Source organism: Falco rusticolus, chromosome 12 (assembly GCF_015220075.1).
Source record: "Falco rusticolus isolate bFalRus1 chromosome 12, bFalRus1.pri, whole genome shotgun sequence".
Classification (NCBI taxonomy): Eukaryota; Metazoa; Chordata; class Aves; order Falconiformes; family Falconidae; genus Falco; species Falco rusticolus.
The window spans coordinates 12,729,421-12,742,396 of NC_051198.1; positions in this window are offsets into that span (position 1 = coordinate 12,729,421).

Below are 12,976 nucleotides of genomic sequence, written 5' to 3' on the forward strand. Positions count from 1 at the left end.
TGAACTATGCCACCTTCTGCTGTTGTAGCTCCCAGTCACTCATCCCTCCTGTTTAGCCAACAGGAAGCCACTCCAGAAACAGGCTGAGAAAGAAAAGCTCCTGAAAAAAACAAACAAAAAAAAAGCGGTTGTGACCTGCTAGATCAGAAAGCCTCCAAAATATGGAATAAAACTGTCCTAGAACAGCAGCGTCTTCTTAAGAGGCCAGTTGTGCAGACATGCTCTGTGTGACCAGTCCATCCCTTATTCATGTAGCACCCAGAATTCACAATCTCTTAATCCTATTCCTAACGCTTGCTGCTCACACACAATATTAGCAAGTGTCTCTGCCTGCTTTCCCCTCCCCATCTTTGTCTAGTTGAATTGAGGTGTCTTCAAGATGGAGATTTTATTACTTCGTGTACAAAGCACCTGGAGCATTGTGGGGGTCTTGATCTCTGCTTTTGCTGACTGGTAATGTATCTTTTCTATTGTGCAATTTTCTGCTCTGAATATTGGCTTTCATGGTAATATATTTATTTCCCTTGTTTATTCCATGTCTTCCCCCGCCCCCCCCCCAAAAAAAAAAAAAAAGTTTCCCTTTGTTTACTTGGCTGTGCTCTGATGCAAAGGTATTTATCTAAGTGGGGTCTGCTCTATTTGTACCAGCACAGGTGGCATGTAAGATGCAAACATCAGATGTCTCTTTACACATCCCCAGGTTTCCTGAATGATTGATTAATAGCTTTCTCCCTTATCAGTTTTTCTTTCTCATAACTGGGGGTCAGCTTGCATGGGCTAACACCTTCAGGGAGGCCCTATTTCCTATATACATCAGCTTTACTGACTTCTTATTATCTCAGCCCTATCTGAACCTTTGTTCAATTCAAGAGGTAATTAAACTCAAAGCCAAAGCAAATGTCAGGGTGATAATGAGACAGATAAGATTAAAAAAAACTTTTTTTTTTTTTAAAGACCTGAGACATACCTGAAGTGCTTGTTGGCCCACAGCCAGTGGAGTTTCTTTTCTACCTGGATATAGTCAGAAAAGTGACCGTGTAAAAAATGGCACTACCCCCTTCCAGGTGTGTGTTGCTGAGAACAGCACCTACCTGGCAAAGCACTCGAGCATATAAGTATTCGCCCTGAAATTGTTTGTTCATGTGCTTAAATTTTAAGCACGTGCTTAAGTGTTTTGTTCAACCAGGGCCTCAATCCAATGCAGCTCGAGTGGGTGTAATTCGGCGGCTGCAATTCCATTCATTTCAGTAATGCCAGTGGGAGCCCTGGCCTGGAGTGACGCCGGGCTGTAACTGCTGCCTTCTCTGCTGTTCCTGCCCAAAGCCCAAGGTGAGTGCCGGCGCTTTGCTCTGCTGCCCAGTTTGCAGGAGAGCAGAAATTGTGCAGTAGCTCCTGCAGGCTGCAGAATGCCATGCATCGCCTGCTAGCCTTCCCCTTTCTCTGGGTCCTTTTGGGCTCAAAGGATGGGCATGTCCTCTGCTGATCCCTGCTCTGGGCTGAATTTTTCTCAGCAAGAGCCACCAGTGCACAGGAACCTGCTGAGGTCTGGGGGCAGTTGTGCAGGGGATGTCGTGGGCTCCCCCTGCATCACAGGCTGTCCACACTCCCTTTTGACTTTCTGCATTGAATGAGTTTATAATCTGAAGCAGACCTGTGGGTAATTATCAGAGCTTGGGGTGGAGAAGCCACTAATCAAAAAGAGCTGCAGTTTTCCTAGGGAGCTTCAAAGCTCTCCGCAAGCAGGAGAGCCTGTGAAGGATACACATGTTGCTGGCTAGGCAGCCCCTGATGGTTAAAGTTTTACTTAAGCCCATGTGTTTTTCCACTGGGTATTTTTATCCTCTGAAGTCTACTGTACTTGGCTACATACAGCAAACACATCCCTGTTGTTCTCTCACACGTGTTTACTTTGCAGCCAGGGGAGCACAGCTCACCATGCTCGCTGTTGCTTGCTGGCTGAGTAAGCAAAAACGAAGCACCAGAGCATCTCAGGAGCCCCAGTGCCTCCTGTCTCTCCATGCTGGCCCATCACCCCTTATGGCCTCCCTGCCTTTGAACCGTGCTCACTGCCTCCCTTCCCGGGCATGGGACAGATGCACCTGAGATCCATGGTCTCCTCAGCATCCCTTTTGCAGTCTGGCTCCCATCCTGCTCTGCTGCCTCACCAGCAGCATTTAGGTCTTCTCTCCTGCTCCCAAACCTGCCAATAAAAAGCAGTTGTTCTGTTAAGCCTCTCATGGCGTGAGTGAGAAGCTGATTTATTATCTCATATCTGAGCACTGAGGAACAGAGAAAAATCTCTGTGCTGAAGTGATGCAAAGAGCCCATGATGAAGTCAGGACCTGAAGACAGGTGTCCTCTGCATCGGTCCAGGACCTGCACATGGCCTTTCAGCAGCTTTTCCACCTTCAGCGTCTTGAGGTGGGTGCTAGCCACCAACAGAGTGATTCCACAAGGATCTGTGACTTGGAGGAAGACTTGAAGTAATAACACCAAAGTCAAGTAATTATGTAAGCAGCAGAGTCTGTTGGTCTTTCTCCAAGGGCTCTGTCCATTGTGGTTTCTTTGATATTTACCAATATGCCAAGCTCCTCTCAGAAGCTTTACTCTGAGAAAAATGAGCAATTTTATTCCCTCTCCCTTAACTAGATGCCAGTTTTTACAAAGCAGGTAGAAATTCAAGATCTCTTGATGTTCCTGTTCCTTTGCTGATGGGTTCAGAAGCCGGGAGGGTAGTAGGGTTGCTGGGCACCATAGTTGCATGAATCCTGTTCCATCAGAACGCCAAGCTAAAAATTATTTTCATGAAGTTCTGAAAATAAGCAAACTAATAGCAAGTAAGAGAAGGAACTGGTTGGGAGAAGTCAAGCTCAGCATAAAGTGCTGCTGTTACAGCCACACTTCACCCTGTGAGCAGGCCTTGTGTTTTGGGTGAAGCTTTAGTCTGCGTAAAAAACTTGCTGTCTCCTCCCCAACACTGTGGGGAGGTTTTGACTGGAAACTGGTACATTACAGCTGCAGATGCTTCTCTGATCCTGTAAGATGAATTATAATATTTTTTTTAATACTCTGAAAATAATACTTTGTGCCTTCATCCATCCATTATTTATTGACTGACTCACTTTGGAAAACAGATAAAAGAGAAGAGTTTAATATTAATACATGAGGAAAGATCAATGTAACTTTGAATACACATTGCAAATACATATTTGATTGTATTAGATTGTACATAGTAAGTTGAATACATAAATGTTATATAAAGCACCTATTAGAAAGGGCACAGATCCCAGACTAAAGTCTTTTGAAACTGTTATCACGTATTTATTACTCATAAGGATAAGCTCTTTTTTAAAAATGGTTTTAGAAAAGAACTGTGGTCAAGTAGAAAAGAATCACTCCTTCAAATAAACAACAAGGCCACACATTTAGCAGATGTGGTTCTCATCATGTCTGGGACAATACTAGAAAAGGAAAACAAAACTTGCCCTGAACCTTGCTGCCTGAAACTTTCTCCTTGCACGTGGGATCAAAGGCAAGCAGGCTTCACCCACAGAGGTGGGAAAGCCCTTGAAGTTCCTGCTGCCTGTCTTTGGATGGGTTGACCAAGGGACTGGCTCTCACAGGTGTGCGGATAGGCAGCATGTCCTACCTGAAGGAAGCCTCACTTGCAGAGAAGAAGGTAAGGGGTCTTTTCCCATGCCCCATGTCTTGATCCCACCCAAAGCAGATCCTGGAACTCCTGAGGTCAGGGCACAAACCACAGCCTCCCTGGGGCAGTGACTCACAGTGAGACATTACATGCTGAGAGGCCAAGCCAGCAAATGCCACCCTGGGAAAGGCACACAGAGGCATGGTGGGCGGCAGACAGCAAGCAGGCCACCTCCAGCCGGAGGCACGAGTGGGGGAGCGGGATGGCTGTGGTGCTGCGAACACCCCAAGGACATTTAGATGGTGCCAAGGGCAAAGCTGCCCACACACTGCCGTAACCAGGGGCTCTGCAGAGATGGGTAAAACATCTCACTAGGGCCAGGACTTGCTCTTCATCAAATGCCAAAGTCCAGGCAGGAAAATGTGATTATTCTTCTATGAACATGTTTCATGGCTACTGCCGCAGCTGGGGAGGTTCCTGAGCAGTGCGTGTATCACTGCAAAGCTCTCCTCCTTCTGGCTGCAGGTTTTATCCTGCTTCCATCCTCTGTGCAATGGGTTGAAAACAATAAACAAGACTGAAGTCATCTCTGTTCCATGCGCCCCCTTGCTCCCAGACCCTGGCCGGCGTGGTGCTGGGAAGTTGCCCCCCGGGATGGCTGGACCGAGGTCATTCTTGGCGTCAGGGAGCTATGCACCAGGTCTCTCTGGCCCCAGTAAGGGAAAGCCCCAAGGGAGGCTGTGGAAACGGGAGCTGAAGGCTGTGGAGAAGAACTGAGTAACATGGAGGCCAAAAAGTAAAACTTACTTTAGCTCCTCCTCCCTTTTGCTATTTTTCTCAGTCATGAAAACTCAGCAGGGGATGTTTAAAATGCCAGTCATGTAATTACTCGTTCAGTGTGCAATGCCTGACATAAGATTTCAGCAGCGTAATGGGATCCAGCTCATACTGTTGCAGCGTGTATACACAGCTCAGGGGAAGGGGAATTGCACTTCTGCTCACAAAAGATCCCATCAGGGCACTCGGATCGAGAGGAGCTGGCAGGGTCCCACAAACATGGGTGACTCTTCCACTGCAGTCCTTGCACAGCGGCCACAAAAATATAAGAAATATTTACTTGCTGAGGAATCAGGAACTGAAGGGAGAGGCAACCAGCTGCTTACACCTGGTATTGCGAAATTGGAGGTAGCGGACTGCTGCTGCTCATGGCCACATACACAGCCTTGTCAGCATAGGACCACTCAGTTTTAGGTGAGGTTGAGGTGCTGAGGACCAGGCTGTGAAAGGCACCCTTGCCTTTTCCTGGGAGTATAGAAATTTGTGTGTATGTATAGAGGAGCTTAGCTGCGAGCACCCGGAGAACTGGTCATGCAGCTGCTGATACATGCAGGCAAAAATGAAGATGTAAATTTCTGCAGTGAAAATGGTAGGATCAACATGTAGCTGAAAAACTGAGAACAGGCAGCGTGCCCATGACATCCATGGCTTGGAAGTTTTAAGCAGAATGAGACGCTGCATGGAATCTGCCATTCACCTGATGTGCTGCCAAAAGTGGTATTAAAAAATAGCATAGGCTCGAACATGCTGTGGGGCTTGGGATCAGATTTTCTAGGTTCTCGTGGAAAATCAAACCAGCATTAGTTTGATTTTCCAGCCCATCTAGGGTTTGGTTAAGGAAGCATTTTCCATGGCTGTGTTCTCTGGCCAGGAGCAGAACAACAGATGTGCAAAGCTGCAGAGTGGCTTCCAAGGTATCCCCCGAACACAGCATCCTGCTGTCAGCCCTTAGCAGAGACATTGCTTCATTTCCCTCCCGTCCCTGGACTCTGGAAGGAGTCTCATTTCCCTTCAGACCTCTTTCTAGGACTGCAGAAAAGAGCTTGAGTAAAGAAGTAGGCAGTGCATAACCCCCTGCATTTCATTGTCTGTTGGTACATCAGGCCAAATCTCAGCTGTTCAGAAATAAAAGGCAGTCCCTTAGGGTGGAAAGGGCAGGGTGGGGGGAGGAGTGTAGAGAAGGGGCTGATCTAGGGGAACGTAAGATGTTTTTAAGCCCTTCTTTCCTCCTTTTGCTTGGATGCCCTTATTTTTCTTATAAAGGAGCACATCTCTTGCCCAGTTTCAAGTGCTCCAAAGTCTGGCCCCTCATCTCCATGCTGCTCTCACTTTACAAGGGGACACTTTGCAGTTTCAGTTTCACTTTACTTCTCTTTGAGTGAGTTGTCCCCTTTCACCTAGATCTTTTATTTGTGATCACTCTGTCAGAGAGATAGAAAATAGAAAACTGTTTCAATAACTGCAGAGCAGAGAACTTTCCTTCCTGAGAGCTCTGAGCCTGGAAACCTGGGGGAGGCTGCACTGACACAAGTCACTTCTCCAGGGCCGAGCTCTGGAGTCAGCTGCTGCTGCTTATGGCTTTGGGTAGAGGAAACACCACCTCACCCTGCTGCTCCCACAGCTCAACATCCTTGCAACTGGTTTATCATTTTTTTAACAGCAGTAAAAGCTATTATCTCAGGCTGCATTGGTAGTATTGTTTCATTTCTGCATGCAGTGTCTCAGCAGAGACATCAGGCTTGGCCCTGGGAGGAAATGAGGAACAGAAGTCTCTCCCTCTCTGTGGCGGCAAGAAAGAGCTCAGAGAAGATGTGGAAGAGCCCATGGCAGCACACTGGTGATCTCCCGCATGCTGGGGTGTCGTACGCATGAACTGGGAAACCCCAGGATTAGAGATTGTTTTTAGGATTAGATTGTTTTTCAATCTCTTCTAACCTGGAGTGTGAGGGGACACTGGAGACCTGAAAATATTTCCTTCATTTAAAGTCATACCAGGACCTGCTGTAGTGGCTTCATACACTGTCCACGTGCTAGTCCCTGTTGCTAGACAGGTCAGTTTCCGATAAGGGAAACAAATCTTGCTCTTAAACCCTTGGGGGTGAACTGGGCTTCCAGACTCTTCCTGGAGCATGGACTCGGACCTGCTGTTAATACAGCCACAGAAGCCACCTCAGCCAGTGCCAGAGGATGTTGCTTCTGGCTGAAGCCTACAAGGGTGTTGCTAAAGCTAGTGTTATCCTGCCAGGTTTTTGCTTTTGTTTGTTATTTTCTCCAATAACAATAAACTTTTGAGGAAAGGTTTCTTTCTTTTCCACTCCTTGGGAGTTTGGTAACTAGTCACAATGCCAAGTCAGCAACCATATTTACACAACATACCCAGAACCACTGAGAGGCTAAACGCATTCAAAGATAGGACTAGGGAGATTTACTTCTGGTCATTCCTAGAATCCTCTCTGCAGGAGAGATTGGAGTGAACCCTCCTAGCCAGACCTAAGGTTCTGCCAGCTCATCATCCCAATAGAGACCAGTACAGATGTTTTACAGGAAGGAATTATTTTCTTCAGCAAACCCATTAAGAAGACTTTAGCTTGAGCTCTGAAGTTTTTATATCCTTTCTGTGCCTCTTAGATGCCTATGTTCTTTGCCTAACAGATATAGTGGTGAATCCTGCGGAGAAGTAAACAGAAGAGATAAAGACTCTGAAGCCCAGAGGCTTGTTTGTCTGGTGTCTGTTTAAATGCCATACAACAAAGCTTTATTAGCACAAAGCAGCAAGGTCTGCATGTGGCCAGAAGTCTCTCCTGCCTGTTGTTTCTGCATAGCCCATGTACTCACTCCTTATCCCTGGTTTATACAGCTGGTCTGAGGACCACCCCAGGTAACAAAGAAAACATCAACTCTTGAAAGATCTGCTGGGAGTAGGAAGATGTCATATTATTTACCCGGTTGGATTTATGCATGTGTGTGTGTGTGTTTAACAAGGAGCCCAGTGCCTGCTGGACTCCTGAGGCTGGAATTTATACAGGCCAGCATTTGGCTGCTGCAGTTTATCTTGAATGCAAGAATAATAAACTCAGCTGACAGAATGATGTATGCAAAGCATCTTCTCCTCCCACGGCGTGTGGTAGAGGTGTCTGGTTTGCAGGGAGTCCTATTATTAAGTGATTAGCCTTGCAACATTATCAATATCAGATTGCTTAAGGGCTTTGTGGGATCAGCGATACAGTAGGACTTGGTGTCCATCCATCACGGCGACAGTCAGATCAGATATGGACAGTGGTGTGAGAGCATTACCTGTGTAGGTGAAATAGATGTGTGTGTTTGTCACAGGAAGGGTGTCAGAGATATTCGCAAAAGAAAAAAAAGCTTCACCTTTGATATCGTTAGTTCCATTATGAGATAACTTCTGCTGCAATGTTTTAATGGCCCTCTTTATCTTGTCCTTGCTTGTCCTGTTACTGGCTCCCATTCAGCAAGAACAAAACCAAAAACATCTCAAACACCACTGAATATGGTGTTTTCTTGACTTTTCAGGCAAGGCTGATTTATTCATCTCTAATTAAGTTTCAGCATCCAGGCAACTTCAATCTCCTCTTTGTGCTTCTGCCAGTTCTGATGGTAACTGGGACCTTAGGAAGCCTGGGTCTTTGGGGTTTTTTTCATCACCTAAAAGGACACTGAAAAGACCATAAAAAAAGCCAACAGTTTGCTGTACTGGGTATGTTTCACCCTGAATAATCATTAAGACCCACATCTTCAAAGGCAGATCAAGTACTTCAGAGGATCTGAGTGTGACTATTTAAACTGCATCCTGTTGACATCATAAATAGTGCTTACCCATTTTATAACACAGAAAGTTCTTCACAGCCACACCTCACTGTACATGTTTCCTCTTGTCAATACTTTTTATATTACCCTAGCTGTGACACCAAAATCCCCTAGGTAAGGGCCTGCTATTGCAGTTCATTATATAAATTTACAGTGCTATATACATGAGCGATTACAGTGGATTGTATATCTGTAGGAATTATTCCTCTCTAAAGCGCAACTGTTCCTCTGACACAGGATGTATCTCAGAAGAGGAAACATTAGGCCAAGTACAATCAGTCCAGGCTGACGCTTGTAAGAAAACTGGGTCTAATCCATCATGTCCACATGGAGTGGGCTGGAGTCTAGTTTCTAAAGCCTTTCTAATTTCCTTACCTCCCAGTAAGTCTTTGCTGTCCTGTGGGACTGATGAAGATTCGATCATATGTTCCTGGGAGGTAAAGCTTTTAATCCTGTGATTTGGATGTGTAAGCAGACACTTCCCTGATCCCACCCATCTCAAAAGCAAAGAGAGAAATAGTCGCAAAGATTCCAGCCTCCTCCTGACTGAAATATTTATGTGCTCTCTGCCTGTGCAGCCATGCTTTGCAGGAAAGCTGAAGGCCAAAGTGTCGCTAAGCATTGTTTTGGAGCCCGGAGCAGCGTTTCAGATGTTTGCAGAAATTCATAAAGCAGTTGCAGAGGGAGGCAGATAGAGCGAGCACGGTGAAAACCACAATCTTACCAAGAGCGCTCTGGTAAAGTCTTGAAAACCTGAACACTGACCTCCACTTCACGAGGGCAGTTTCTCCCAAACAGTGATGCTGGCTTTCTTCTTACTGGCATGAGAGACCCCTCTAAGTGGGCACACTGGCTTGCTCCTTTCCCTGGATCCGTTGCTGCCCCTCTAAAGTCAGGACACTTCTTTGGCTTATCCAGGACTTCATTGTCCATAGATACTATTTGGGTAGGGAAGCTGCTGCAGCTACAAGAAGACACTGCTATCTAACACAGACTATTGCATTGCTTGGCAAACTGAAGGCCAGTTCAGGTAGCTGAAATCCCTTGATTTCTGCATTGCTTCCCATTTCTCAAACATGTGGGAGCTCCTACAGCATCGGCTTCCTCTACTTCAGAGGACATATTTTTGAGAAAACAGGACCTGGTCGACCAAGGTCAGTGAAAAGTCATCCATTGGTTCTAATAGGCTCTGAAGTGGGTCCTGGAGGGGTATCATACAACTTAGTGATATTACACAGATCCTTCATTTGCATTTTGTCTTGTTCTCTGTTTCCTGTTATCTGTTTTCCCTCTTGACTGTGGAGACAGATTTATCCTAGCAATTTACAGAATATCCTCTGCTTCTCTTTTGTGAAGTCACTTGTATTATTTCTGCACCCCCTGACTTCCTTTGCACAAGAACCACCTTTGCTTTTCCTTCACCAAGTTTCCCCCTAAGCCACCCAAGTTTCAAACCATCATTTTGAAACAATCAGCTCCATAAGCAAGTCACGGTGTTGTTTTTTCCATGATAAACTCCAAAAGCAGAAGTTGGTTGGCAGGGCAAGATCAGCACCACTTCCCAGTTAGTCTGGGGTTTGTGCCATCATGTATCATATTTGACTGGTCCTGAGTGTGGCATCACACCCCCCACACCGCACACCCCGGAAAGCTGGAGAATGGAGCTGAAGTCCCGGCAGCAAAGTTTTATCTGAGCTTTCAAATCTTCGTTTGCACCATGGGCAGCTTGGAGCAGATTGGATCCTAATGGACTGTTAGGCCAATTTGGGCTTGCTAACTGCTTTTGTAAGGATAAGAAAAGAGCTAGCGCTTCTGTGGAAGAGCCAAAACGGATATCGCTGTCACTCAAATTTCCCTCCTTTCATTTACTTTATCATCCCGGCCCCACAAGGCCACGCTGGCAGCAAAAGTGCAAGCATGCCGCTCTGCTGACCTTGATGGAGATACGCTAGCAGGCACCGAGCAGGGGTGGGGGGCTCTGCTTTCCATAGGGCACGTCCCACACGGCGGCCAGGGATTTGTCCTGGTGTTGCTGGCTTCATTCAGTGAAGAGGAGACAGTCCACAGAGTCAGAGGGAGATTTTGGAAAGCTGCAAGATCTCCCTGTGGAGGGCACATGGCAATGCCCCACGAGCAGGTGGTACCACAGGCAGCATGTCCGCAGCATGGTCTGCACCACGCCTGGTCTCTGCGGGCAGCAGAAATGAAGCTTTGCTCCTTATGCCTATATGAAATAATCTATGTGAATGGAGCAAAAAGAGGGTGCTGGGACATAAATGCAGACATTTTGCTCTATAACTATGGGATTATGACCACCAAGTGAAAATTTCGCTGTAGGATTAGTCAGCTGAAGGGACCTCATGCTGTTAGGAGCCCACATCCCACAGCACACGGTCACCCAAGGGAGCAGGCAGTGGCTGCAGCCAAAATATGAAGGAAAGTGTAGTGTGTGTGGAGGAGAAAGAAAGGATGAGAAACCTATAGGAGGAGATCTGTGAAGTGGGGTCGATAGCTATATGGGTCTAGGTGGAGTAGCAGCAGGGAGAAGGAGGAGAAAGGGAGTACAGCAGTATGTCCTGAAAAATGCCCCTCTTTGCTGCTGGTCTATTCTGTTTTCACTTTCTAGCATTGCAGTCAGGGAGTGTGATTTTCCTTTGCAAAGGGCCATGATGTGCCTGGTGATGAGGCAGTGATTTTGCACTCTTATAATTTTTCTCCCCTTTTCTCACCATGACTTTTTCAACGTCTTGATCACCACATTGTAGGCAGGGTAAGTGGGACCATGCACACCCAGAAACTTAATGCCTTCTGACAGCAGGCTGTCCTCTGCTCAGACAGATGGGACAGGTGGGTGCAGAATAGTGTTCACAGTTCCAGGTCCCAACCTGGCCAGCCATAATGTGTGTGACTGAGCAGGAGCACAGGACTAGCATCCTCATTTGCCAGCATTACCCATTCCAATTGTTTTGTAGAAAAAAAAAATCCCATAGCTTCCTGTTTCTCCTACCCTAAAGGTTTGATCTTGCACATTTGGAAATACTTTCCCCTCTTGGAGCTTATTTAGCATGCCAGACTGCTCCTGCAAGTGCCGACACAGTGTGGGGAAAAACAGGTAAGCACAAAGGAATGGAAAGTTGTTGTCTCCTCTCCTGGATTGTAATTCTTCCTTGGCCTAGACATCCTTGGTAGCATCAAGGTTTTGGAGATCTCCTCTGGAAACCCAGTAGAAGAGATGCAGAATTCCTTTATCCAGACTGATCTACATCCAAATAACTTACTGCGTATTAAAAACATCTTGGAAAATGCTATTCTGAGCTCTCTTCATGCATTCAATAGCTCCAGAATATATTTGTAGTGTTCTGGGGTCATGGAAACAACATTTTTTCCTTAAGCTTTTGGGTGTGCTGGATAGTATGGGTCTATGCTGTGCAGGCAGCAAGCACAGATGTTGCTAGATATGCCACTGATCTCCATGGTGTGCCAGTAACCACCAGCTGCACAGTCAGGGAGGTGGAGAACCAGTGGCTGATGGACTCCAATCATTTCTGCTAGTCTGCTCTTGTCTTACAGGTGTCTAGCAGAAACTCAGGGCAGAATCCATCCCTTGGTGCCCATCTTGTTCCTCCAAAGAAACCTTTCTTAAACAGATGGTTCCCATCTCCTTCATTAGAGAGCCACTCAAAGAATTGCACTTCCCCTGCTGGAAGAGTAACTTGTACCCCTACTGCTCTTGCCATTTTTCAGATAGGGGATTGTCTGTGGGCTGCCTAGTTCTGAATATCCCAAATTGCATGTTGGATTCTGTTCTGTTCTCGTCTTGCCATCTCTACTTTCTTCACAATAATGATTTACTACAACACACATTCCTAGTGATGGAGCAAAGGATGGTGCCCAGGGCTTCCTTCCCTCCAGGCCCTCCTGCTACCAGGCAGACTAGCCTTAGGCCTGGCAGCTAGGCTGCCCTCCAGGTACTGGGATACATGGGGTTGACCCTTCCTGTGGTAGGTCCTTCTGTCTGAAACCAGGCACACAGGGCAGTGCCACTTCTGCACCTTGCCACCTCTTGCTCTGGGTGAATCTGTGCCTGGATGCTCCTCAGAGACCTTTTGCAGACGGTCACTTTCCCACTGCCTGTGCAAACACCAGAAGTCACTCTCTCCTCAAAGAGGGGAAAAAGAGTCAGCTGAAGATCCAAAGGAGAAGCTACACGTCTAATCCCAACTGCTCTCCCTACTCTCTGCATCTTTTCTGCGTGGCTCTATGCTCTGGCTGAGCATCAGAGGTTTCCTGTCCATGCAGGGTGGCTGGGGTGAGATCACTGCCCACTTCTCTTCCTTAGCCAGGGGTGGCCTTTTGCTTCTAGCTGCTTGCAGTACTGGAGCTTGTAGGACACCTCCAGCACATTTTCTTCTTGCAAGCCTGCAGCTCCCTTGCTTGGAGGCAAGCAAGAGAAATCACACATTCATAGTGTGAATGTTTGAAAAATGTTTATAGAAAAGGGAGGGAAAAGCAAGTCAGTATTAATAAATTACAGAAAGATAGAACATCTGTACTAAATTATTTCAAACTCAAGTGAGAGTGGAAAGATAAATAAATAAAGGGGAAATCATGTTAAGGAAGAAGATGAGTAACAGAAAAATTCTCCTTCAAAGAGCCACCAGT